This window comes from Pelobates fuscus, chromosome 3 (genome assembly GCF_036172605.1).
Source record: "Pelobates fuscus isolate aPelFus1 chromosome 3, aPelFus1.pri, whole genome shotgun sequence".
Lineage (NCBI taxonomy): Eukaryota > Metazoa > Chordata > Amphibia > Anura > Pelobatidae > Pelobates > Pelobates fuscus.
The window spans coordinates 393,946,363-393,971,006 of NC_086319.1; the positions used below are offsets into that span (position 1 = coordinate 393,946,363).

The following is a 24,644-nucleotide window of genomic DNA, read 5'->3' on the forward strand; positions in this document are numbered from 1 at the left end:
ACTTTGTTTTAGATTTTATTCATATTAAATAGTTCCAGATAGAAATATTTGATGTGAAATGAAAGCCCTGCTTCTCCTGAAAAAAAATATCTATAATAAGTGTGGGTGCACTTAATATGAAAAAGGTGAATTATGGTTGAACAGACACATAGTCAAATTCCAGGTTTTGCTTTGATCAGAACTTGTACAATTGTCTCTGTCCTTAAACGACCACTATAGTCACCCAGACCACTTCAGCTCAATGAAGTGGTCTGTGTCCCAGGTCCCACAGATTTTAACCCTGCAGCTGTAAACTGCTATGTTTACACTAGGGTTAGTCCAGCCTCTAGTAGCTGTCTCACTGACAGCCGCTAGAGACGCTTCTGCGCTTCTCACTGTGAAAATCAAGACGCTGGACGCTGGACGTCCAGAGGAAAGCATTAAGAAAATGCTTTCCTATGGGCGCTTTGAATGCACGGGCGGCTCTTGCCGCGCATGCTCATTCAGCGCTGACGTCAGGAGGAGGAGGAGAGTTTCCCAGCACCGAGGGAGCCCGGCACTGGAGAAAGGCGAGTGTTTAATCACTTCAGCCCCCTTGGACCCAACGGGAGTGGGATCCTGAGGGTGGGGGGAACCTAAAGACCCTATAGCGCTAAGAAACCAAGTTTACTGGCACTGCAGGACCCTCTAGTGCCCCTTTCCCTCCCATTACAAGTTGCTGAAGGGTTTAAAACCTTCATTACCTTACCGGTGTCTAAAAGCAAGGTTCCCCATGATTCTCTGGCTATTTGAAAGTTTTGCCTTGGAGATGATAACCAAAACTTAACTGGCCCGTACGGGGATCGAACCCGCGACCTTGGCGTTATTAGCACCACGCTCTAACCAACTGAGCTAACCGGCCACGATAGTCATGGTACTGACAGCTATGTCTACAGGAGCCAACTGAATGGGCCCTCGAGGAGTGATCAATCCCAGTTAGAGAAAGAAGCCTACATACCCAACAAGCCACTGTCGCTGTAGATGCCAGGTAGTGCAGGTGGTGTATTACCAAACTCTATAAATTATTATGTACGCATACACATATAAACTCTGGTCCGTCTACTTTAACAAATATTTATTCAGAGACAAAACAACAACAACATGCAAATAATGACACACAATCTAACTAACTATACCAACAACAACAACAACAACAACAACAGCAACAACAACCTAACTAACAATAACAACTAAATCTTATAAAATCACCAGATCCCACTCACAGTTCACCATGATAAAAATTAGCCCATGTCTGCTTAAGGGTCTGCTTAGTAGCACAGCCAAGAAGGAACAGAAAGGAATGGGGATAGGGGGGAGTGGTTATCTCTTTCCTGACCTGTAAAGGTATTGAATTACCATATCAAAGGTAAAGCTTATCCCACTGTGAGAAAGGCATACATGAGCTTGGTCACATGACCCCTGGTCACCATATTAGTTTGATGACAGAATGTCACCACATTCCCTCACTTTTTTTTCTCTTATGTTGAGCACATTTAAAAGCGAGAGAAAGAATATAGTCAAACAGGGGTTGCATCACCGCACATTCCCCCAATTTCTATTGTTTTCAGTTGTTCCGTTTTTAAATTAACTACTGCCCTAGTGGGTTGGTAAGAACCCTGGTAGTTGTTCATTAATATTATATGGCAATGTGTTCATGTGAAGTAAAGTAAAATCCAGACACAATCAACCCCATACAGTAATTATCACTAGTTTATGACACAATGTGATGTTTAGTTTAGCCTGGGACTGGAATCTGAAGACTGTGACTGATCTGTGTGTTTGATAGCTGTGATTTTAGAATGAATTCTCCTTGAACATTGTCTTAGCCAATCCATTACAAAGCTTGAGGTTTGTTTGTTTAATGGCACATGCAAGTTCATGAGTGTAGGGGAAACTCATTCTGTGACCACCTTGAAATGACACAAATTCCTGCTTCTTGCTGTTACTTTATCCTCATTCTGGGCTGTGTTAATAGTTTGACTTGGTAATCTCAGCACTTCTTCATCTGTATAGTATCCATTTTCAGGATAATAGTTTGACGTGTAATCCCAGCACCTCTTCATCTGAATAGTAATCATTTTCATGATAATAGTTTGTCTTGGTAATCCCAGCACTTCTTCATCTGTATAGTAAACTGTGACAGGACATGTCAGTTACCTTCACCTCTCTGGGCCTTCCAATTAAAATGTTCTTTGAATCAAACACAGACAATGAAAAATGTACAACAGTAATCAGCGTATTGTCTTGTGTCAAAGGCTTAACTAGTTTTGTCTAATAAAATCTATTTGGTTGTGGTGTCTTAAGGCTATGTTTACATTTTAGATGTAGGTAAAAGACCCACAAATGTCTCCTGAAATTTTGATTAATTTAGACATTTACTCCACACCTGATGGAGAGTTGAACACAAAACCATATTAGTTATTTTATAATTTACTGGTGAATACATGCAATAATCACAAAATGTACATAGTTTTAACTGAAAATTACAATACATGAATGTGAGTGGGAAAGATGTAAGGGTGAAAAATGTATTCGCAATTGAACATAGGTGCAAATTCTCATACCCACAACTATTTAATCCCCTGCGTATAGCCAAATAGAACAAATAGCATACATTGTCACTTTATTCTTTATGCCATCTTCACTCAAGGCAATCTAATTTCCCTATATTCTTAATGACAAAAAGCAAAAAAAAAAAAAAAAAAAAAAAAGCATCAAAGATGGAGAGAGAGAAGAAAAAAAAAAATAGACTGAATGCTACCATGACACAGTTTGGCAGCGTGCAATCTATAGATCAATCAAAAATCAACTTGAGGCTATATTTGTTGGGAACCAAATAAAAAAAAATGCTTTTAATGTTTTTACTGTTGTAAACAGAAAGTTACACTATCACATCTCTCCAGTGTGATCAAATATAAGCCTCACGTTGGCCACAATTCACTTAAACTATGATTTTTTAAAATTATTAATCCAGCATAAAAAAAACAAAAAACAAACAAAAAAAAACATAGCTGGCAGTGCAGGCGTGCTAAACTAATAAAAAAAAAAATATTTGGAATTTGGCGCACCTGACTGTAATTCATGAATTTAGAGGCTTATCCTTAATATGAATATATATATATATATATATATATATATATATATATATATAACAATACATACTAAGGTCCTCTTTAAACTGGAGTGTTACGAGATAATGGTGAGACAGATAAAATATAGAAACAAAAGAAAAACAAACATACATACATACAGATGTAGAGGACAACAAACATTATGGGAGTTATTAATTACTGGGGAACCCCAATTGATCAGTATTTCCCTCCCTCATCTGTTCCCTAAGTGCTTTCATGTCTGCCTCCAATCTCTCAGTCTGTCTCTTTAGGTCCCAGTAGTCTCTATTCCTTTCTTTATTCCTCCAATTATCCCAATTCCGTCTATTAGTCTGATGCTCATCCCATCTATGCAGGGGTGTATCCTGGTTTTGTGCTGCCCTAGGCAGGACAAAACTCAGGCGCCCCCCTCACCCCCACCCCCCCCCACCCCCGCCACCCCCACCCAACCCTTCCCCCGCCTTCTAAATACACACACACACTGACAGATACGCATCCATTAGCTAACTGTTAGCTAATGGATGCGTATCTGTCAGTGTGTGTGTGTGTCTGTGTGTGAGTGTGTCTGTGTGTGAGTGTGTCTGTGTGTGAGTGTGTCTGTGTGTGAGTGTGTCTGTTAGTGAGTGTGTCTGTTAGTGAGTGTCTGTTAGTGAGTGTGTCTGTTAGTGAGTGTGTCTGTTAGTGAGTGTGTCTGTTAGTGTGTGTATGTCAGTGTGTGTGAGTGTCTGTTAGTGAGTGTGTGAGTGTGTCTGTTAGCTGCTAACAGACACACTCACACACTCACTAACAGACACTCACACACACTGACATACACACACTAACAGACACACACAGTCAGACACACACACACACTCTAACAGACACACTCTCACACACACACACTCTAACAGACAAACAGACAAACTCACACTCACTAACAGCCACACACTAACAGCCACACACTAACAGCCACACTAACAGACACTCACACACACTAACAGACACACTCACACTCACTAACAGACACACTCACACACACTAACAGACACACACAGTCAGACACACTCACACACACTCTCACACTCACTAACAGACACACACACACACTAACAGACACACTCACACTCACTAACAGACACACTCACACACACTAACAGACACACAGTCAGACACACTCACACACACTCACACACACTCACTAACAGACACACTAACAGACACACTCACACACACTCACTAACAGACACACTCACACACACTCACTAACAGACACACTCACTCACATTAACTCATTTTTTTTTTTAATTTACCCCCCCAGCCTCCTTACCTTTGGGAATGCTGGGGGGGTTCTCCCTCTCCCTGGGGTCTAGTGGGGCTGCCGGTCGGGCTGCTGGGCTGGTTGCTGGGCGGGCGGCTGGCGAGGGAGCACTTCCTCTGAGCTGTCTGCTCAGCTCCCTCGCGCGCCGCAGAGTGAGGCTGGGAGGCGGAGCCGGAATATGACGTCATATTCCGGCTCCCAGCCTCACTCTGCGGCGCGCGAGGGAGCTGAGCAGACAGCTCAGAGGAAGTGCTCCCTCGCCAGCCGCCTGCCCGCCCGCCCGCCCAGCAACCAGCCCAGCAGCCACCAGCCCAGGATGTCTGTTAGCCGCAAGGCTAACAAGGCATTTGCCCTGGGCGTTTGGGGGCGGCTTTTTTTGCCGCCCCCTGGAAAATGCCGCCCAAGGCAAATGCCTTGTTTGCCTCGCGGCAAATACACCCCTGCATCTATGGTTCCTTCTCCAATTATTCTCCCAATAACTGTTCCTGTTGTTTCTCTGTTTTTCTTGCCAACTGTGATTTTTGCAGTTATTCTCTCTCCTTTTTAGCCTCTCCCATGTATTATTATTATTCCAATTATTATTGATTACCTTAGGCCCCTCCCATCTATTTTTCCAATTATCTCCCATTACATTGCTTCTTTTAGCACTGTCCCTATTCCTATGGTCCCTCTGTGGATCTCTCCATCTTTTGTCAAAGTCCTGTTTTGGTCCAGTTCTCATTATCCCTCTTGTTCGGGTACATCCCACCTCTGGCTTCTCCATTTACCATCTAAATCTCTACCAGAGTCAACCTTGAATGTTCTTATGGCTGAAACGGAGAAGGCCTGTTCTGAGGAAGGATGCTTAATCCACCAATTGTCAGCTCTAGTTAGTACAATCTCTAAGTCTGCTGGTGTTGGATCAAAAAGCCTGACAAATTCTTGACACTCCCAGGGAAGGGCTTCCATTACTTTAGCAATGTGTTCTGGTGAGCCCAAGACCAGAGGCTGTTGAGGTTGGCGTAGCGTATACCAGAACAATATCCTTTGAGCTACCTCTCTAGGACCATCTGCTGGCCTCATCATAATATTAGCTATTTCTTTCTCTATGCTGACTAGATAGAAATTTGTTGCAGCAATTCTTCCTGCCTGATCAGACACACTGTTATTAAATCCAAATAGTCTGCTAGCCAAAGGACCCATAGCATATTCTAACAGTTCTGTCCATTCTTCTAAGTTAAGACCTCCTCTTTTTGCTCTATTTGCTCCCCTCATAAACCAATGTGTAAAGGTGTTAAAGTCGTCAGTTGGCATACTTCCCCACCATTTCTGGAAATTATCTTTGTCTGTGATTGACATAGTCCTTGTCTGTCTAGAGAAGCTAGTAGGCATTTCTCTTACATTAAAATGTTCAGTTATTATTATAGGGGCTTGTGGGACACCATTTACAATTGGCACATTTCCCTTGTGTTTTGTTCCCAGCACTGGTTCTTTACTTTCAGATATATAATACGACTGGTCTGGGCATACTCTAGGAATCTCCTTATCCCATTTATTTGTGTTTTCTTTAATTTTCATTTTATATTCCATGACTAGGTCTTGGAGTTCAGTGATCTTAGCACTATATGCATCTCTCTGTTGTTCTATTTCCTTTAATTCCTTCTCCAACCCCTCGATCATTTTGTTTGTTCTTAGGGCAGCTATTTTAAAACAATCTCTTTTATCAAGAGCATCTTCCATTTTATTAGTGGTTACTAAATTAGCTTGCTGCAATTCGACTACCATGCTTGCCAAACCCCTTATTGTAGCAACAACCAAGCTTTTCCTTTTCTTAATATGGCACTTTTTATTAGCAACAATCTGTGTCAAAACATCCATGAAACCTTCATATTTTCCACAATTGGGGCCTGCTGGTTCTGGAAGCTCATATGGTCCATCATGTTTGTCAATGTCATTCTTGAAGTACTCTAGTACGTCTACAGAAAAATACTTAGTACCCAGAAATGACATTTTAAAACTGAGCTCTTTAATCGAAATAGACTAGCAGACTAAAAAAAAAAAAAAAACAACAACAAGCTTTTAACAATGGCATTAATTTAAAAAAACAACTGAAACTGGCTCCAAAGAGATTGGACCATTTGAAAAACGTAATTACATTAACCTATTCAAACAAACTCTTGTCTTTTAAGAAAAAAACGTCACAGTCTCAATACGAGAAATGCCCACAGATAGCAAAACACAAAACCACCCTGTTTGTTTAAGGGGAGGGGGTGGGGGGTTTACAAATAAACAGAATGATTTAAAAGGAAGATATGGGAACTGAAAAATACCTGACTGTAACTTCAGCACAATGATCATTCCCAACCATATAAAAATCTAGGCACCTTTACTTCATAATATTTACCTCAAATACAAACTTTTCATTTTCTATTAAACACACTCCAGTGTAAAAATGGAAATGGTAACCTGGCTAAACAATAGCCACCACACTGTATTAGCCCCAATACCTTTATCATGTAAACACAATGCTCCTACCCAGAATTCAATGGTTCAAACAGACAAAAGAGAACCAACAAAAAAAAAACCAAACAGATTGCTATTTAAACTTAGAATGCAATGAAAGCCACAAAATGTACAAAATGTAACATCCAAAAACAATTACAATATATTCAGTTTAGTTCTAGTTAGTTGCAACAGGAGAGAGACAATACAGCACATGGGCTATTAAAAATGGCCGAAACATCAATAATACCAATGCAGTGCAACTATTCAATCTTCCCCTTTAATCACCAATAATTTAAAACTGTGCAGAAACAAAATTAAACTATAAATGCTACAATTTGCAACAAAATACGTTCTGTCAGTCATAATGCACAAACATTATGCTCCTATCCTGAATTCAATTATTCAAACAGACAAAAGATAACAACAACAAAAAATGTTTGCTATTTAAACTTAGAATGCAGGGAAGCCTCAAAATGTAACATCTAAGAAAACAATTAAAATAGATTAAGTTTCATTCTGGTTAGTTGCAACAAGAGAGAGACAATACAGCACATGGGCTATTAAAATGGCCAAAACATCAAAGGTTCCAATGCAGTGAAACTATTCAATTTTCCCTTTTTATCACCAATACTTTAAAACTGTACAGAAACAAAGTGAAACCTATAAATGCTACAATTTGCAACAAAATATGTCAGTCACAATACACAAATTTAAAACAGTCAACAAAACACATTTGTATATTTGTTTCAACAACGAATCCTATGCTATAAAGTCTCTTGCTCTTAGATTATGTATCAATATGGTAGTTATTGCGCCTCACAAACATTTGTTGTAGAAGTCTAAAATTCATGGTCGCCACATGTGGTGTATTACCAAACTCTATAAATTATTATGTACGCATACACATATAAACTCTGGTCCGTCTACTTTAACAAATATTTATTCAGAGACAAAACAACAACAACATGCAAATAATGACACACAATCTAACTAACTATACCAACAACAACAACAACAGCAACAACAACCTAACTAACAATAACAACTAAATCTTATAAAATAACCAAATCCCACTCACAGTTCACCATGATAAAAATTAGCCCATGTCTACTTAAGGGTCTGCTTAGTAGCGCAGCCAAGAAGGAACAGAAAGGAATGGGGATAGGGGGGAGTGGTTATCTCTTTCCTGACCTGTAAAGGTATTGAATTACCATATCAAAGGTAAAGCTTATCCCACTGTGAGAAAGGCATACATGAGCTTGGTCACATGACCCCTGGTCACCATATTAGTTTGATGACAGAATGTCACCACAGTGCAGTATCAATGGGAAGCTGTAACTAAAATATCCACTTGAATACAGTGGTCTGCATAGAGTTTAAGCTGGAGTGGGAAAAAAAGGATAGAAAATTGACTTCTGGGAGCATATAAAGTATATGTATGTATTGAAACATCCTATCTGCATTCCTTGTGCTCCTTATGGTTATAGAAACATAGAATGTGACGGCAGATAAGAACCATTCGGCCCATCTAGTCTGCCCACTTTTTTTTAAATACTTTCATTAGTCCCTGGCTTTATAAGAACCATTCGGCCCATCTAGTCTGCCCAATTTTTTTAAATACTTTCATTAGTCCCTGGCCTTAGGATAGCCTTATGCCTATCCCACGCATGCTTAAACTCCTTTACTGTGTTAACCTCTACCACTTCAGCCGGAAGGATATTCCATACATCCACTACCCTCTCAGTAAAGTAATACTTCCTGATATTATTTTTAAACCTTTGCCCCTCTAATTTAAGACTATGTCCTCTTGTTGTGGTAGTTTTTCTTCTTATAAATATAGTCTCTTCCATTACTGTGTTGATTCCCTTTATGTATTTAAATGTTTCTATCATATCCCCCCTGTCACGTCTTTCCTCCAAGTTATACATGTTAAGTTCCTGTAACCTTTCCTTGTAAGTGTTATCCTGCAATCCACGAACCAGTTTCGTACAATACCTTTTGTTCAGTGTAAGTCAGTCCAGGTAAAAGGGACATTAATGTAATTGTCACTGTGACATCCAGGCAGGGCCATACCAAAGGTGCTTTACTGAACCTGGATCCTTCTGTGTCCCTGGCCTGCTGTCTTGCCACTGAGCCACACTTCAGTACTTTGATTATAGATGTTGTCTTATGTAGTATGACAATACAGAATTTACATGAGCCAATAAATGGGTGACTAAAGAAATGCATGTTAGTAATCTCATACTGTATAGTTTCCACATATTTTATATTAAGTTCTAAGGCTATAAGGAATTCCTATGTGGATTGAATTTACTGTTATTTCTGAGATTGAAGGTGGTTCATGTCTTTCAATTTACATTTACGTTAATTGACATTTTGCATCTTTCCCTGGTGGTCTAGTGGTTAGGATTCGGCGCTCTCACCGCCACGGCCCGGGTTCGATTCCCGGTCAGGGAATAGTAGTTTTCAATAATTATTTGATGGGTTTTTTTTTTAAATTATATCACTCTCAACACTAGCAGGAAAGTGCTATTATATGACTTTCGAAAAAAGAGGAAACATTAGAAATATAGCATATATTTTTGTTGTCTTACCAGAATACCAAGTAACATACAGAGAAGAACAATGCCCACTTGAAAAAAATGCTAATAGCACCCAAATAAAAATAAAAGTTAAAGCAAAAAACATAAGTGAAGAGAATGGCTAACTATTTGGTCAACCTGAAGCTAGTCTATTCCAGAGCTCGTTGTACAATGAACTTGAGAAGTGTTGAATAATGGCTGTTAAGTGAGCTACACACACATTGTTTTTGACGTTTAGAGACACTTTTGCTTTGGAGTAGGAGTGCAAATACGTAGCCAGATTTACACAAATAATTCTTTCGGGCATTATAACAACCATAAAATAATTTTTTTTTAAAAACAATTTTTTAAAAACAATTATATAGCCTGACCTTTGTCAGATTTCATAAAAGCTGCTCCTTTCCACAGAAATATTTAGTAAAAGGCAAGAAAGCAGAGTATGTTAGTGTAACAGACCCTGGGTAACCCGGCTGGTTACCTCCGCTATTAATTATTGACCAGACCCATTTTCCCCCAGTAACTAGACGACACACAGTTCCCGGGGTACAACAACAAGCTTTATTGGCCACACTCGGCTTTATACTCTCCCCATGCAAGGGGGTGGAAAACAGGTAAAAGACAATGTCCCCTCCCTTTGTCCTTCCCCTCCCAGGGGTCGTATATTGGATCCGGGTCCCTAGTCCCTTTGTCCCCTGTTCCTGCCACACCATGTCCCTTCCCAAGGGCCTGTGCGTGTGAAAGATTCCCGCCTCCTGGGCTCCCAGGTACAGAAAGCCCGCCAAACCGCCATTGTCCACACAGAGTGTCCCCATCAATCTCAGGGACCCCCAGAATGGTAACCAGCATGAACAGCCTCTGTTCACGGGGTACCTGGGTGAAACCAAGCAAGGGAAGCGCCTCCTTTCCGTACACGAATGCTCCCCCTGACCGGCGTTCATCTATACGAATGGCGGCCACCCAGGGAAGCACTCATTAATTACTTCCCTTGCGGTTTCACACTTATATTACAAGTTGCCAACATTCTAATTGATTAGTGTGAACACTCCAAGGGTCGCTGGGGAGGTCCTCTTTTGGGAGCCGAACGAGGTGAGAACCAATCTGCGAGTGCTCCCTTGGATGGCGTTCGTCTAACGAACGGGTCGGCACACGCCAAAGCTTCCCTTGCAATTTGTGGTTTCCACAAGTCGTTAGCGAGGTGTGAACATTCTAAATAAAAATTCTAAATGGGGTATTGGGGTGGTCCCCGTTCGTGAGACGAACGGGCTGTGTTCGTACGCAGTCTCCCGAACGGGGAGAAGGTAAAACACACAAGTAATCACGAATACATGGGGAACATAGGCAAATACACTACCACACTTTACGGTTTAGTGGTGATCCCGCTACAAAGCTCCCCCTTAACCACTAGTCGGCATCCAGGTGGATCCCAGCGGATCAACCTGTTGATGTCCGGGGAAAGCACCCATGGATCACTTGTCCAGGGCGATTTTCCTGGACAGGTCATCGGCATTGCCATTCTGCTTACCGGGTCTGTAGTTAATGGCAATGTCATACGGCTGCAGGGCCAGGCTCCACCGTAAAAACCTGGCATTCTCCCCAAAGACCCGGTTAAGCCACACCAACGGGTTGTGATCCGTGAGCAGGGTAAATTGCTGTCCATACAAGTACGGCAGCAGTTTTTTGAGTGCCCACACCAACGCCAGGCACTTCTTTTCGATGGCGGCGTAGCTTACCTCCTGGGTAAGAGCTTCCTGCTGAGGTAACTGCCATCGTCCCCGACCTGGCTCAGTACTGCTCCCAGTCCGAACATAGAGGCATCTGTGTGGACGAGAAAACTTTTCCTGTGATTGAGGCAGCCAGCACAGGGGCTTTTACCAGGGTGTCCTTGAGAGCTTGGAATGCCTGCTCTCACTCTGGGGTCCAAGCTACCTGTCGGGGCAGGTTCTTGCGGGTCAGGTTGGTGAGGGGTTTAGCAATGGCGCTATAATTGGGGACAAATTTCCTGTAGGACCCCGCAGTCCCTAGGAAGGCAGGCACTTGGGTTTTGGTGCGGGAACTGGGCCAGCTAGCGACTGCCTCTATCTTGGCCGGTTCCAGTTTTTGCACCCCACCCGGTGTCCTATATACTGCACCTCTTCCATCCCGAGTTGACACTTACTTTGGTACAGATCTGTTCTAAAAATTTTCATTGAAACTGTTTACTGATCAATACAAAATTGTTTCCACAGTCCTGTTTACTGTCCTTGTCTTATGCTGAATAATAATAATTACACTGAGTAAGATATTGGGAAGGATAGTCGCTGTTATAGAATGTGGCTGTGTGTATGGGAGCAGTGTGGGAGTTTTGGGAGAATCCTGCAAACTGAAAGCTGTGACTCATTGGCTAGTGGGCGTGTTGTATGCAAAATAAGCCATTGTTATTTCACACCAACAATCTTGTCAATTTTATTTAAAAGCATTGCAATCCTATGAAACTTCAGGAATTATTTTTTAAAAATTTTGTTTGATAATATTGTTTATGTTTGTGTAAATGTGAAATGTACGGAATGTCACCACATGTGTAATAGAAACCTTTGGCAGCCTGTTCTTTGCTTGTAGTAAAGGTTCATTAAGACTATACTTTCAGGGATCATTTCTATAGTTTGTAACTGGTGAAATGTGCTCTAAAGTGTCCAAACTCAGTACCCACGAGGAAGAGCTTGAGTGTTTTCTCCTGAGCGTGAAGTGGGCTCCCAGTGCTGCTTTATTGTAGCTGCTGGTTGCTGTTGATGACCGTTCCTATTTCCTTAATTGGAGAGTAGGAGGGAGAGAACACAAGCTGAGTGGTTACTACATACTCTGTCAATGAATAGATTACGTAAGCAAGCATCTATAATAAATATTATTACAACTATCTTAACAAAGATATCTCGTCAGGAGCTGGTATGCTCTAAAGTGTTTTTGAAATTGTCTCATTTGTTATCTATGTTTTAATTAGTGTGTGCGTTATTTCTTGGCTCTTTTTGTCGTGTGTAATCATTTGTCAGTCATGCGCCATCTGTTGGCTGCAAAGTGTATGTTCTGAAATCTATCAGTATTTACGTCATCTGTTGGTAGCTGTATGTATTGCATTCCATTTAAAACATTGTCTGATTTCTTACTAAATGTACACATACTGAAAAGGTTTGTGTCTGCTTCCTAACATCCAGCGGGGGGAGGGAGAGTACTTATTATCTATATTAAGTACTCATTTTAACTCTGGTTTAGTGAGTATTACAGAGTAAATTTCAATCCCCTGTGTCCCCCGGTGCGTTGGATCAAACTCTCACACATGGGGTGAATTAACCCGTTCACTTCCAAATTCTTTCAAGAATCTCGATTTCGCCAGAAATTAAAGTTTGCTACCGATCTGTTCTAAAATGTTCTATTTAAACTGTTTACTGATCACTTAAAACTTGTTCCCAGTCCTGTTTTCTGTCCTTCTATGTTAGATAATAAATACACCGCGTAAGACAGTGGGAAGCATATTTGCTGTAATGTCCATAGGCTTTTATAACACTCTGAATTTCTGAATTTCCTGTGTTCAAGCACAAAGTGGGTGCTGTACAATGTAACACAGTCCATAAACAGTACTGCAACATTTATAATAGGGATAAAAAACTGCTAGATCAGGTAGGTACAAAAGCTTTAGGCAGTAAGAGTGTCCCTGCTTTCTTACTTTATAAAAGGACTTATTTAAAGAGAAATCAGTCCTTTAAAGGGACACTACCGGCACTTTAACAACTTCATCTTATTGAACTTACAGAACTTCATCTTATTGAAGTTGTTATAGTGCCTGCAGTACGAATTGCCGAAATCTAATATTAAACGATTAATAGCTTCAAGCCACGCCTCCAAGCCCTCTGGGTATGAGAGCCAGGAATCTTACTTAAAGGTTTTTTTCCTGGCACTATAGCTTCCCCTCCCTTGCACCTCCCCACCTCCCCACCTCCCCGTAGTGCAGAAAGGGTTAAAATAAAACTTATTTTGCTTACCTCAGTCCTTGGTCACCTCATCAGATAGGAAGCTAAGAGAAATATCCGATTTACAATTTGTCTCTAATTCAGTCTCCTGGGAACAGACTGAGGATTGGTAGCCTATTCGCAGTGTAATTACCATACTGCCTCCCAGAATGCATAGCACAGACCTAGCATGCACACATGTCTCTCCACAACGCAAATGAGAGTTTTCTGAATGTTGACTGTGCACTTTGATCATATGAGTTAGCTTTGCGCAGTGGCAGTATCGTAGCCAATGAGGTTTATCCGAGGCGTGATTATTGCTAATTGAAAACTTTTACCAATACCCCGCCATGATGACTTGAAATATAGTCAGCAATGGCAATTTTTGACAGTCTCTATGGAGACTGAAATTGCATGTACAACAATAAAAAATATATTTAACTATTTTTCAACAAGATTGATTTATTGTTTGTCTAATGTAAGATTCACTTAGAATTACTTTTTTTTAATATTTGGTTTAAGAAATAAATGCTCATAAACTCATATAATGCAAAAAAAACAAGGGTTTTTACTTTTAGAATATTACTTTGCCTTGTCTCTAAACATGTATTGTGTTATTCCTGATTTGCAGTCCCCTGTCTACAGAACGTAATGGTACTTGCTGATACCCAAACATTTGACGCCTGTCAGTTTGTATGTGCCCTGATTCCATGACAGTTAAGCATGCTGGGAGATTTTTACTATTGCTACTATTGCTCTGTAACACTTTACAATTTTAACATCTTGGACATAAAATAATCTCCAGATTAAATTCTGAGAAATATGTGACATTTCTAATTAATGACTTTATTTTGTCTCTGGAAACTGAACTTACTGGTAGGATTATATGGATGAACAAATGACACTTTAAAACAATACTGTAATATTTTATCATGCATGTACATTTTATTTTTTGCCCTAGAATTTAGTTGGTAACATTACCATTGAAACTGATTCCATTGTTTAGTTTGTTATTTAAATCTGATTTTATACATTTGTTATGTAGCCTGATACGTGTCAGGCCTCTAAAAATTGAGTGAAACTCATGGTTGTTCCTCTCCACGGAAATCTTTAGTAAAAGGCGAAAGATTTATTCGGTCTGAAGAGAAACCAGAGTATGATAAACTTAAATCTCAGTCGCAGACCGGGTTCATAAATGTCCTCTTAAGCATATAGAGAAATCCTTAGTTAAGACGTAGCTCGGAGAATCCGGCATAATTAATTATCACATAAACTTGCACACAACATAATATGTATGAAAAGATTATCATTATTTTACTACATAGATGAAAATGGGCATTATTTTTTGCAAAGCATTGTGGGTATGTAAATTAGGCACGCCCCCAGCTAGCATGGTGTTAAGCACATGCTTTGTCTATCTGTTGAGTCTGTCCAGAATGAGAATAAATGCTCGGTGTATTTTGAGTGTACCCGGAAGTAGTGCATGCTGGGATGTGTAGTTCATCATGTTAGTGCACAGATTTCAAGAAACAAGAGCATGCAGGGATATGTAGTTATTCTACGTATGCAAATATTCAAAGAGAGGAGAGCATGCTGGTAGATGCTTTAATTAAGATTTATTGTTAATTTAAATTTAGTGAGTAAAAATAATTGCCATTATTGAAGGTAATTGACGTGTGGTTTTATATTATTATGCATATTTTAATGTTTTACTTGTGTGGGTTCACAGGCAAATTTTGGACACAGAAGTATCTCCAGAGCAAATACTGAAACTATATGAAATTCTTTTTTAATGACTTTACTTCGTCTCTGGCAATTATTGACAGTGTCTTAGGAAAGTGAAATTATAGGTATGATCACACGGATGAAAGAATGATACTATTAAACAAATATTTCATTGATAATGTAACCATTTCAATGAGATGCTTTGTTTAACTTGTTACTTAAATCTGACATTTTACCACTTAATGTAGCCTGACATTACTCAGGCCTCAAAAAATTGAGTGAAACTCATGGTTGTTCCTCTCCACGGAAATCTTTAGTAAAAGGCGAAAGATTTATTCGGTCTGAAGAGAAACCAGAGTATACCAAATGACAACCTGAGTAGCAGAGCGGGTACACAAATGTCCTCTTAAGCATATAGAGAGAATCCTTAAGCATTTAGAGAGAAGGTAGCTTGGAGAATACGGTCTGATTAATTATTAAATGAATACACATCATAGTATGTATTAAAAGCTTATCATTATTTTAACAAGTACATAAAAATGGGCATTATTTTTTGCAATGCAATATGGGTATGTAAATTAAGCACGCCCCCAGCTCGCAAAGCAATTGCATGCTTTGTCTAACTGTTGAGCCCTGCAGCTGTTAACCATGTGAGTGCTGGGGTTGCACTTTGTCTAAACCCTCAAAACTACATTTACTGTTTATAACTAAGAAACAAATTATTATTATTATTATTATTATTATTGCCATTTATATAGCGCCAACAGATTCCGTAGAGCTTTACAATATTATAAGAGGGGGGATTTACCTATAAATAGGACAATTACAAGAAAACTTACAAGAACCATAGGTTGAAGAGGACCCTACTCAAACGAGCTTACAGTCTATAGGAGGTGGGGTGTAAAACACAATAGGACATATTACTTTATGTACTGTTGGGCCATTTGCAAGAACTGACATTTAACAACTAACACAATTTGCATAATCATTGTTACAAGAACTGGACAAACTGGAAGGGGGCTTTCTGGTGTATCTCCCGAACCAGGAGGCTCTTAGACTGTACTTTAACTTTTGACACCAGCCTTCGGAGTTGGGGATGCCTATACCTTACTCTGGCTTTGTCCAATAGGGTTTCTCAATCCCTCTTTATATGGTTGGGCATAGGGTTATTTATTGAAACTAATCTTGCACTACTTGATTATTGGGCTCAGAGCATGGAGGGAACATGTGCCGGCTGACAAATACGTAGGGACTAGCTATTTGGCTAATTGTTAGACTATAATAGGGACCAATCGGCACCTTCCCTGTTGCCCAAGATTTATATATATTTTGACTCCTAGATTCATACTATAGCCTGGGGAATCACTCTGCATGAAAATAGGAAACTATAATATCTTGTAGAATTTCAGCTACTATGTTGCAATTTCCTACAGGACTTTATACGGCTATTGAGTGACATCTAGAGGTGGATTAGCAACATTGTATCCACGTATTTGTATTGGATTCTTTTTGGATAGTTTACTTATCCTTTCATGTTTCTATTACACATGTAGTGTCCCTTCCAGGAAGAACCAGACCATATCATTTTATACTACAGTTACTATCTTTATTTATTCTGCTATTATTATCACTATTTGTTAGACATGTGCAATTCGTTTCGGTCCGAATGTGAATTTGGACAAAATTCGGGCTATTCGGATAAGGGGGTGGGTGGGGGCCCCCTATATTAGAAGCTAGTCTATTCCAGAGCTCATGAAGAAAGCTAAAAATAGAAGAAAAGATATTGGAAGACCAAGACAAACAAAGGATAAAAAGAAGGGAAGGCGAGTGAGCAGACATAAGGGACAAGAATCTCATTTTAGAAAGATGTACTTAAGATGTGACAAATAATGACCATTATCTTGTCCATACACATATCGCCTTTACACTTTAGAGACCTTTCGGCCGTAGAAGGCAATGACATATTCAGAACAGCAAAAGATTTGTTCTAATTACTATAATGGTCTCTTTTATTAAACAATTATTTAACCTGACACAGGTCAGGCCTCAAAAAATTGAATGAAACTCATGGTTGTTCCTCTCCACGGAAATCTTTAGTAAAAGGCGAAAGATTTATTCGGTCTGAAGAGAAACCAGAGCATACAACCAAAAAGTCACAGTAGCACATCAGTTTCAGACATGTGCTTCTAAACATATGGAGAGCAATACTACAATAAACTGCAACATGGAGAAACCAGTATAATTATTACCGCCTTAAGGACACATGGCGGATATATTCCGTCATGATTCCCTTTTATTCCAGAAGTTGTGTCCTTAAAAGGGGTTAAATAAAAAACATACCGTGTACGGTATTGCCTCTTAAAAACTGTTATTAATTTAGTAGCTAATTGAACACGGCCATCATGCCTTGCAATGCATTGTGGGTATGTAAATTAGGCACGTACCCAGCTGACATGCTGTTGACCGCATGCTTTGTCTAACTGTTGAGCCCTGCAGCTGTTAACCATGTGATTGCTGGGGTCGTACTTTGTCCACACATCCCTCAAAACTACATTTCCTGTTTGTAGACTGCATTGCTTGTTTTCCAAAAAAGTTCAAAGAGGCTATTAATTTCAAGAGTGCTTTCGTAATACTACACAAATGTAAATGTAATATGCGCCTATCTACTATTGCACCCTCCCTTTATTTTTTTGTACACTACACCCCAGTGCCCCAATAAAAGAAAGAATGACAAAAAAAAAAACTTATCATTATTTGAATACGTAAATAAAAATGGCCATTTTGTTTTGCAAAGCATTGTGGGTATGTAAATTAGGTACGCCCCGAGCTGATATGCTGTTACATGAATTCTTTGAGCAACTGTTGCGTCCTGCAGCTGTTAACCATGTGAACGCCAGTGTCGTCCTTTGTCCACACTTTCCTCAACACTACATTTCCAGGTTGTACCTGCAATGTTTAAGCTTGCTCTAGCAAATACAAAGCTTGGTATAGTAAATAAAACACAACACCGATTATGGGTATAAGATAAAGCTGCAGACAATTTATTAAAATAATTATCCTGCAAAACCAGTAATAAAATAGGTGCGTTAACGCGGACATTGATCCAAAACATATTAAAACTAAAACATATGGTTTAAGGCTAGTGCTGACATGCACTTGTTAATACATCCCTCCCGAGCCAGATTAGTCAGTAAATAGCAATACCCCTTAATTGACCCTACCTGCGCCACCAGTCGGTACCAATCCTGCCAGACCCTCTCATACGCCTTCCATGTAGCAGGAGATAGCGAAGACCTCACCCATCCTGCAAGCATGACGTCCTAAGCTTCCACATCACTTCCAGACAGGGCAGGCCCTCCGGTGCTGCCTGCCTGAACCGCTCCCACGGAAAACGAGAGAGAGAGTCTGCAATTGCATTAAGGTAACCAGGGACATGCTGCACCCGGAAAGAGACATTTAACTCCATACACAAGAGAACAAAGCCCCACAGAAAACTCACCACCGGCCTTGAAGCTGCTGAAAGACAGTTCCGAGTGTACAACTGCTAGATTATCCGTGAAGAAGACCACCTGTGGATTACGTATTTGCTAGCCCCACAAGGTCAGCACCACTACCAAAGGACACGGCTCAAAGAAGGCCTGAACTTTCCTTTTTGGGACTACACCTAAGTGGGAAATATATAAACCCTTAAGTGGAATTTATAACAAGGTGCCCGCCAACCTCCATAAACGTACTTCTTTGGCCAACTTTGTGCGAACCGCCTCTGGAAAAGTTACGACGGACTTCAGATTGTGCAAGGACAAATGCGTGACAGCGAGAGGAAACACTGTAAAACCATTGGCTAAAAAAACCCTGAAGAGCCGCCCAAGCCGGCGAAACGCGCTTCAGGGTACACTCGCACTCTCGGACTGCCATATGTGAACATCATTTGACTCACGATCCATAGAGGGCTGACAGGAAGGATTTCACTTCACCTTACCAGGCTAGATTCAGTGTTATGTGCACTATAGTAATAGCATATTACCAACGATCTTACTATAGAATTCTATGCACTTTAGGCATGCACTTAGTATAGATAGTTTAAGTGTATTATTCTACTCAGGTGCCCTTGAAGGCTCAGATTAGGGTTTTTCCCGCTCAGACCGATCAGTCCAACTCCTCCCAGACGGCAACTATCTATATAGAACCTTATGCTGAACAAGCTGACAACTTGTGCATTGTCTCTGCCAGTAACAGGTACTAGCAACAATACTGTGGCTTTAGACAGCACAGTATTTGCAGTGACAAGTGGGCTGCATGAGACATACATTCAGAGGTCTCTGGCAGTAACAGGAAGATGTATTAGTGTGTGCTAAATGTTCTTCACTAACGTGTAGCTGCATGAGACACATATTTTTCATTCTCTGCTAGCATTAGCAACACCTGTTACATAACAACACTGTGGCTTTAGACAGCACAGTATTGTATCCTTGCACTCACAAAGCTCCCTTCTAAGGGAGTCTGCATCATTTTTTGACCAACTCCCCTTTTTGCTGCACGAGACACATATTCACAGGTCTCTATCAGCAGCAGAAAGATTCATCTCTGTGTGCTTAATCATTTCACTACAGTGAAGCTGTCTCTGCCAGCAAGAGCAACAATTCTCTCTTTTTATAAAGCACGTTGCAACATAGTTGCTTTAGACAACATTGTGCTTTATTTTGCACCTATTAAGGTACCTCTGTTTAAGGGAGTCTGTACAATTCCCACTCACTTCCTCATTATGACTGATTTTAAATGATAGTTCTTAAAAGTTAATTTGTAAAGCATTTTTCAGTACACTTTGGTCTGGGCAAAGCTTGTTTCCTTTTTTTGTCGCTTACATATAGGGTTGATGCCCATCCTGCTCAGAGACCAGACATTATTTTCCTCTCCCACCTCTCCTTTTAGTTCCTGTACATGGGAGTACTCATGAGACATTGCTGAATACAAATATGTGTATTTTACTGCAATAAAAGCTAACAGTATTATGATATTCACAGTTAAAATGCCATGCAGAACTAAAAAAATATAACATTTCTTAAACTTTGTTTTAGATTTTATTCATATTAAATAGTTCCAGATAGAAATATTTGATGTGAAATGAAAGCCCTGCTTCTCCTGAAAAAAAATATCTATAATAAGTGTGGGTGCACTTAATATGAAAAAGGTGAATTATGGTTGAACAGACACATAGTCAAATTCCAGGTTTTGCTTTGATCAGAACTTGTACAATTGTCTCTGTCCTTAAACGACCACTATAGTCACCCAGACCACTTCAGCTCAATGAAGTGGTCTGTGTCCCAGGTCCCACAGATTTTAACCCTGCAGCTGTAAACTGCTATGTTTACACTAGGGTTAGTCCAGCCTCTAGTAGCTGTCTCACTGACAGCCGCTAGAGACGCTTCTGCGCTTCTCACTGTGAAAATCAAGACGCTGGACGCTGGACGTCCAGAGGAAAGCATTAAGAAAATGCTTTCCTATGGGCGCTTTGAATGCACGGGCGGCTCTTGCCGCGCATGCTCATTCAGCGCTGACGTCAGGAGGAGGAGGAGAGTTTCCCAGCACCGAGGGAGCCCGGCACTGGAGAAAGGCGAGTGTTTAATCACTTCAGCCCCCTTGGACCCAACGGGAGTGGGATCCTGAGGGTGGGGGGAACCTAAAGACCCTATAGCGCTAAGAAACCAAGTTTACTGGCACTGCAGGACCCTCTAGTGCCCCTTTCCCTCCCATTACAAGTTGCTGAAGGGTTTAAAACCTTCATTACCTTACCGGTGTCTAAAAGCAAGGTTCCCCATGATTCTCTGGCTATTTGAAAGTTTTGCCTTGGAGATGATAACCAAAACTTAACTGGCCCGTACGGGGATCGAACCCGCGACCTTGGCGTTATTAGCACCACGCTCTAACCAACTGAGCTAACCGGCCACGATAGTCATGGTACTGACAGCTATGTCTACAGGAGCCAACTGAATGGGCCCTCGAGGAGTGATCAATCCCAGTTAGAGAAAGAAGCCTACATACCCAACAAGCCACTGTCGCTGTAGATGCCAGGTAGTGCAGGTGGTGTATTACCAAACTCTATAAATTATTATGTACGCATACACATATAAACTCTGGTCCGTCTACTTTAACAAATATTTATTCAGAGACAAAACAACAACAACATGCAAATAATGACACACAATCTAACTAACTATACCAACAACAACAACAACAACAACAACAGCAACAACAACCTAACTAACAATAACAACTAAATCTTATAAAATCACCAGATCCCACTCACAGTTCACCATGATAAAAATTAGCCCATGTCTGCTTAAGGGTCTGCTTAGTAGCACAGCCAAGAAGGAACAGAAAGGAATGGGGATAGGGGGGAGTGGTTATCTCTTTCCTGACCTGTAAAGGTATTGAATTACCATATCAAAGGTAAAGCTTATCCCACTGTGAGAAAGGCATACATGAGCTTGGTCACATGACCCCTGGTCACCATATTAGTTTGATGACAGAATGTCACCACATTCCCTCACTTTTTTTTCTCTTATGTTGAGCACATTTAAAAGCGAGAGAAAGAATATAGTCAAACAGGGGTTGCATCACCGCACATTCCCCCAATTTCTATTGTTTTCAGTTGTTCCGTTTTTAAATTAACTACTGCCCTAGTGGGTTGGTAAGAACCCTGGTAGTTGTTCATTAATATTATATGGCAATGTGTTCATGTGAAGTAAAGTAAAATCCAGACACAATCAACCCCATACAGTAATTATCACTAGTTTATGACACAATGTGATGTTTAGTTTAGCCTGGGACTGGAATCTGAAGACTGTGACTGATCTGTGTGTTTGATAGCTGTGATTTTAGAATGAATTCTCCTTGAACATTGTCTTAGCCAATCCATTACAAAGCTTGAGGTTTGTTTGTTTAATGGCACATGCAAGTTCATGAGTGTAGGGGAAACTCATTCTGTGACCACCTTGAAATGACACAAATTCCTGCTTCTTGCTGTTACTTTATCCTCATTCTGGGCTGTGTTAATAGTTTGACTTGGTAATCTCAGCACTTCTTCATCTGTATAGTATCCATTTTCAGGATAATAGTTTGACGTGTAATCCCAGCACCTCTTCATCTGAATAGTAATCATTTTCATGATAATAGTTTGTCTTGGTAATCCCAGCACTTCTTCATCTGTATAGTAAACTGTGACAGGACATGTCAGTTACCTTCACCTCTCTGGGCCTTCCAATTAAAATGTTCTTTGAATCAAACACAGACAATGAAAAATGTACAACAGTAATCAGCGTATTGTCTTGTGTCAAAGGCTTAACTAGTTTTGTCTAATAAAATCTATTTGGTTGTGGTGTCTTAAGGCTATGTTTACATTTTAGATGTAGGTAAAAGACCCACAAATGTCTCCTGAAATTTTGATTAATTTAGACATTTACTCCACACCTGATGGAGAGTTGAACACAAAACCATATTAGTTATTTTATAATTTACTGGTGAATACATGCAATAATCACAAAATGTACATAGTTTTAACTGAAAATTACAATACATGAATGTGAGTGGGAAAGATGTAAGGGTGAAAAATGTATTCGCAATTGAACATAGGTGCAAATTCTCATACCCACAACTATTTAATCCCCTGCGTATAGCCAAATAGAACAAATAGCATACATTGTCACTTTATTCTTTATGCCATCTTCACTCAAGGCAATCTAATTTCCCTATATTCTTAATGACAAAAAGCAAAAAAAAAAAAAAAAAAAAAAAAGCATCAAAGATGGAGAGAGAGAAGAAAAAAAAAAATAGACTGAATGCTACCATGACACAGTTTGGCAGCGTGCAATCTATAGATCAATCAAAAATCAACTTGAGGCTATATTTGTTGGGAACCAAATAAAAAAAAATGCTTTTAATGTTTTTACTGTTGTAAACAGAAAGTTACACTATCACATCTCTCCAGTGTGATCAAATATAAGCCTCACGTTGGCCACAATTCACTTAAACTATGATTTTTTAAAATTATTAATCCAGCATAAAAAAAACAAAAAACAAACAAAAAAAAACATAGCTGGCAGTGCAGGCGTGCTAAACTAATAAAAAAAAAAATATTTGGAATTTGGCGCACCTGACTGTAATTCATGAATTTAGAGGCTTATCCTTAATATGAATATATATATATATATATATATATATATATATATATATATAACAATACATACTAAGGTCCTCTTTAAACTGGAGTGTTACGAGATAATGGTGAGACAGATAAAATATAGAAACAAAAGAAAAACAAACATACATACATACAGATGTAGAGGACAACAAACATTATGGGAGTTATTAATTACTGGGGAACCCCAATTGATCAGTATTTCCCTCCCTCATCTGTTCCCTAAGTGCTTTCATGTCTGCCTCCAATCTCTCAGTCTGTCTCTTTAGGTCCCAGTAGTCTCTATTCCTTTCTTTATTCCTCCAATTATCCCAATTCCGTCTATTAGTCTGATGCTCATCCCATCTATGCAGGGGTGTATCCTGGTTTTGTGCTGCCCTAGGCAGGACAAAACTCAGGCGCCCCCCTCACCCCCACCCCCCCCCACCCCCGCCACCCCCACCCAACCCTTCCCCCGCCTTCTAAATACACACACACACTGACAGATACGCATCCATTAGCTAACTGTTAGCTAATGGATGCGTATCTGTCAGTGTGTGTGTGTGTCTGTGTGTGAGTGTGTCTGTGTGTGAGTGTGTCTGTGTGTGAGTGTGTCTGTGTGTGAGTGTGTCTGTTAGTGAGTGTGTCTGTTAGTGAGTGTCTGTTAGTGAGTGTGTCTGTTAGTGAGTGTGTCTGTTAGTGAGTGTGTCTGTTAGTGTGTGTATGTCAGTGTGTGTGAGTGTCTGTTAGTGAGTGTGTGAGTGTGTCTGTTAGCTGCTAACAGACACACTCACACACTCACTAACAGACACTCACACACACTGACATACACACACTAACAGACACACACAGTCAGACACACACACACACTCTAACAGACACACTCTCACACACACACACTCTAACAGACAAACAGACAAACTCACACTCACTAACAGCCACACACTAACAGCCACACACTAACAGCCACACTAACAGACACTCACACACACTAACAGACACACTCACACTCACTAACAGACACACTCACACACACTAACAGACACACACAGTCAGACACACTCACACACACTCTCACACTCACTAACAGACACACACACACACTAACAGACACACTCACACTCACTAACAGACACACTCACACACACTAACAGACACACAGTCAGACACACTCACACACACTCACACACACTCACTAACAGACACACTAACAGACACACTCACACACACTCACTAACAGACACACTCACACACACTCACTAACAGACACACTCACTC

The 24,644-nt window shown here is 40.2% G+C and overlaps 8 non-coding genes across 8 annotated transcripts; 3 read left to right on the forward strand and 5 right to left on the reverse strand.

The window, feature by feature from the left end:
* Positions 1-806: 806 nt before the first annotated feature.
* Positions 807-880, reverse strand: TRNAI-AAU (transfer RNA isoleucine (anticodon AAU)). The gene has a single exon. It is a non-coding gene; the product is annotated as a tRNA-Ile (tRNA).
* Positions 881-9,294: 8,414 nt separating this feature from the next.
* TRNAE-CUC (transfer RNA glutamic acid (anticodon CUC)) lies at positions 9,295-9,366 on the forward strand. The gene has a single exon. It is a non-coding gene; the product is annotated as a tRNA-Glu (tRNA).
* Positions 9,367-12,098: 2,732 nt separating this feature from the next.
* On the forward strand, positions 12,099-12,315 carry LOC134603727 (small nucleolar RNA U3). The gene has a single exon (XR_010090478.1). It is a non-coding gene; the product is annotated as a small nucleolar RNA U3 (small nucleolar RNA).
* Positions 12,316-13,731: 1,416 nt separating this feature from the next.
* Positions 13,732-13,872, forward strand: LOC134603766 (U4 spliceosomal RNA). Its single transcript, XR_010090513.1, has one exon. It is a non-coding gene; the product is annotated as a U4 spliceosomal RNA (small nuclear RNA).
* A 639-nt stretch (positions 13,873-14,511) lies between these two features.
* LOC134603818 (U5 spliceosomal RNA) lies at positions 14,512-14,626 on the reverse strand. The gene has a single exon (XR_010090563.1). It is a non-coding gene; the product is annotated as a U5 spliceosomal RNA (small nuclear RNA).
* Positions 14,627-15,439: 813 nt separating this feature from the next.
* On the reverse strand, positions 15,440-15,554 carry LOC134603784 (U5 spliceosomal RNA). Its single transcript, XR_010090530.1, has one exon. It is a non-coding gene; the product is annotated as a U5 spliceosomal RNA (small nuclear RNA).
* Positions 15,555-17,219: 1,665 nt separating this feature from the next.
* On the reverse strand, positions 17,220-17,334 carry LOC134603855 (U5 spliceosomal RNA). The gene has a single exon (XR_010090596.1). It is a non-coding gene; the product is annotated as a U5 spliceosomal RNA (small nuclear RNA).
* Positions 17,335-21,062: 3,728 nt separating this feature from the next.
* TRNAI-AAU (transfer RNA isoleucine (anticodon AAU)) lies at positions 21,063-21,136 on the reverse strand. The gene has a single exon. It is a non-coding gene; the product is annotated as a tRNA-Ile (tRNA).
* Positions 21,137-24,644: the final 3,508 nt, after the last annotated feature.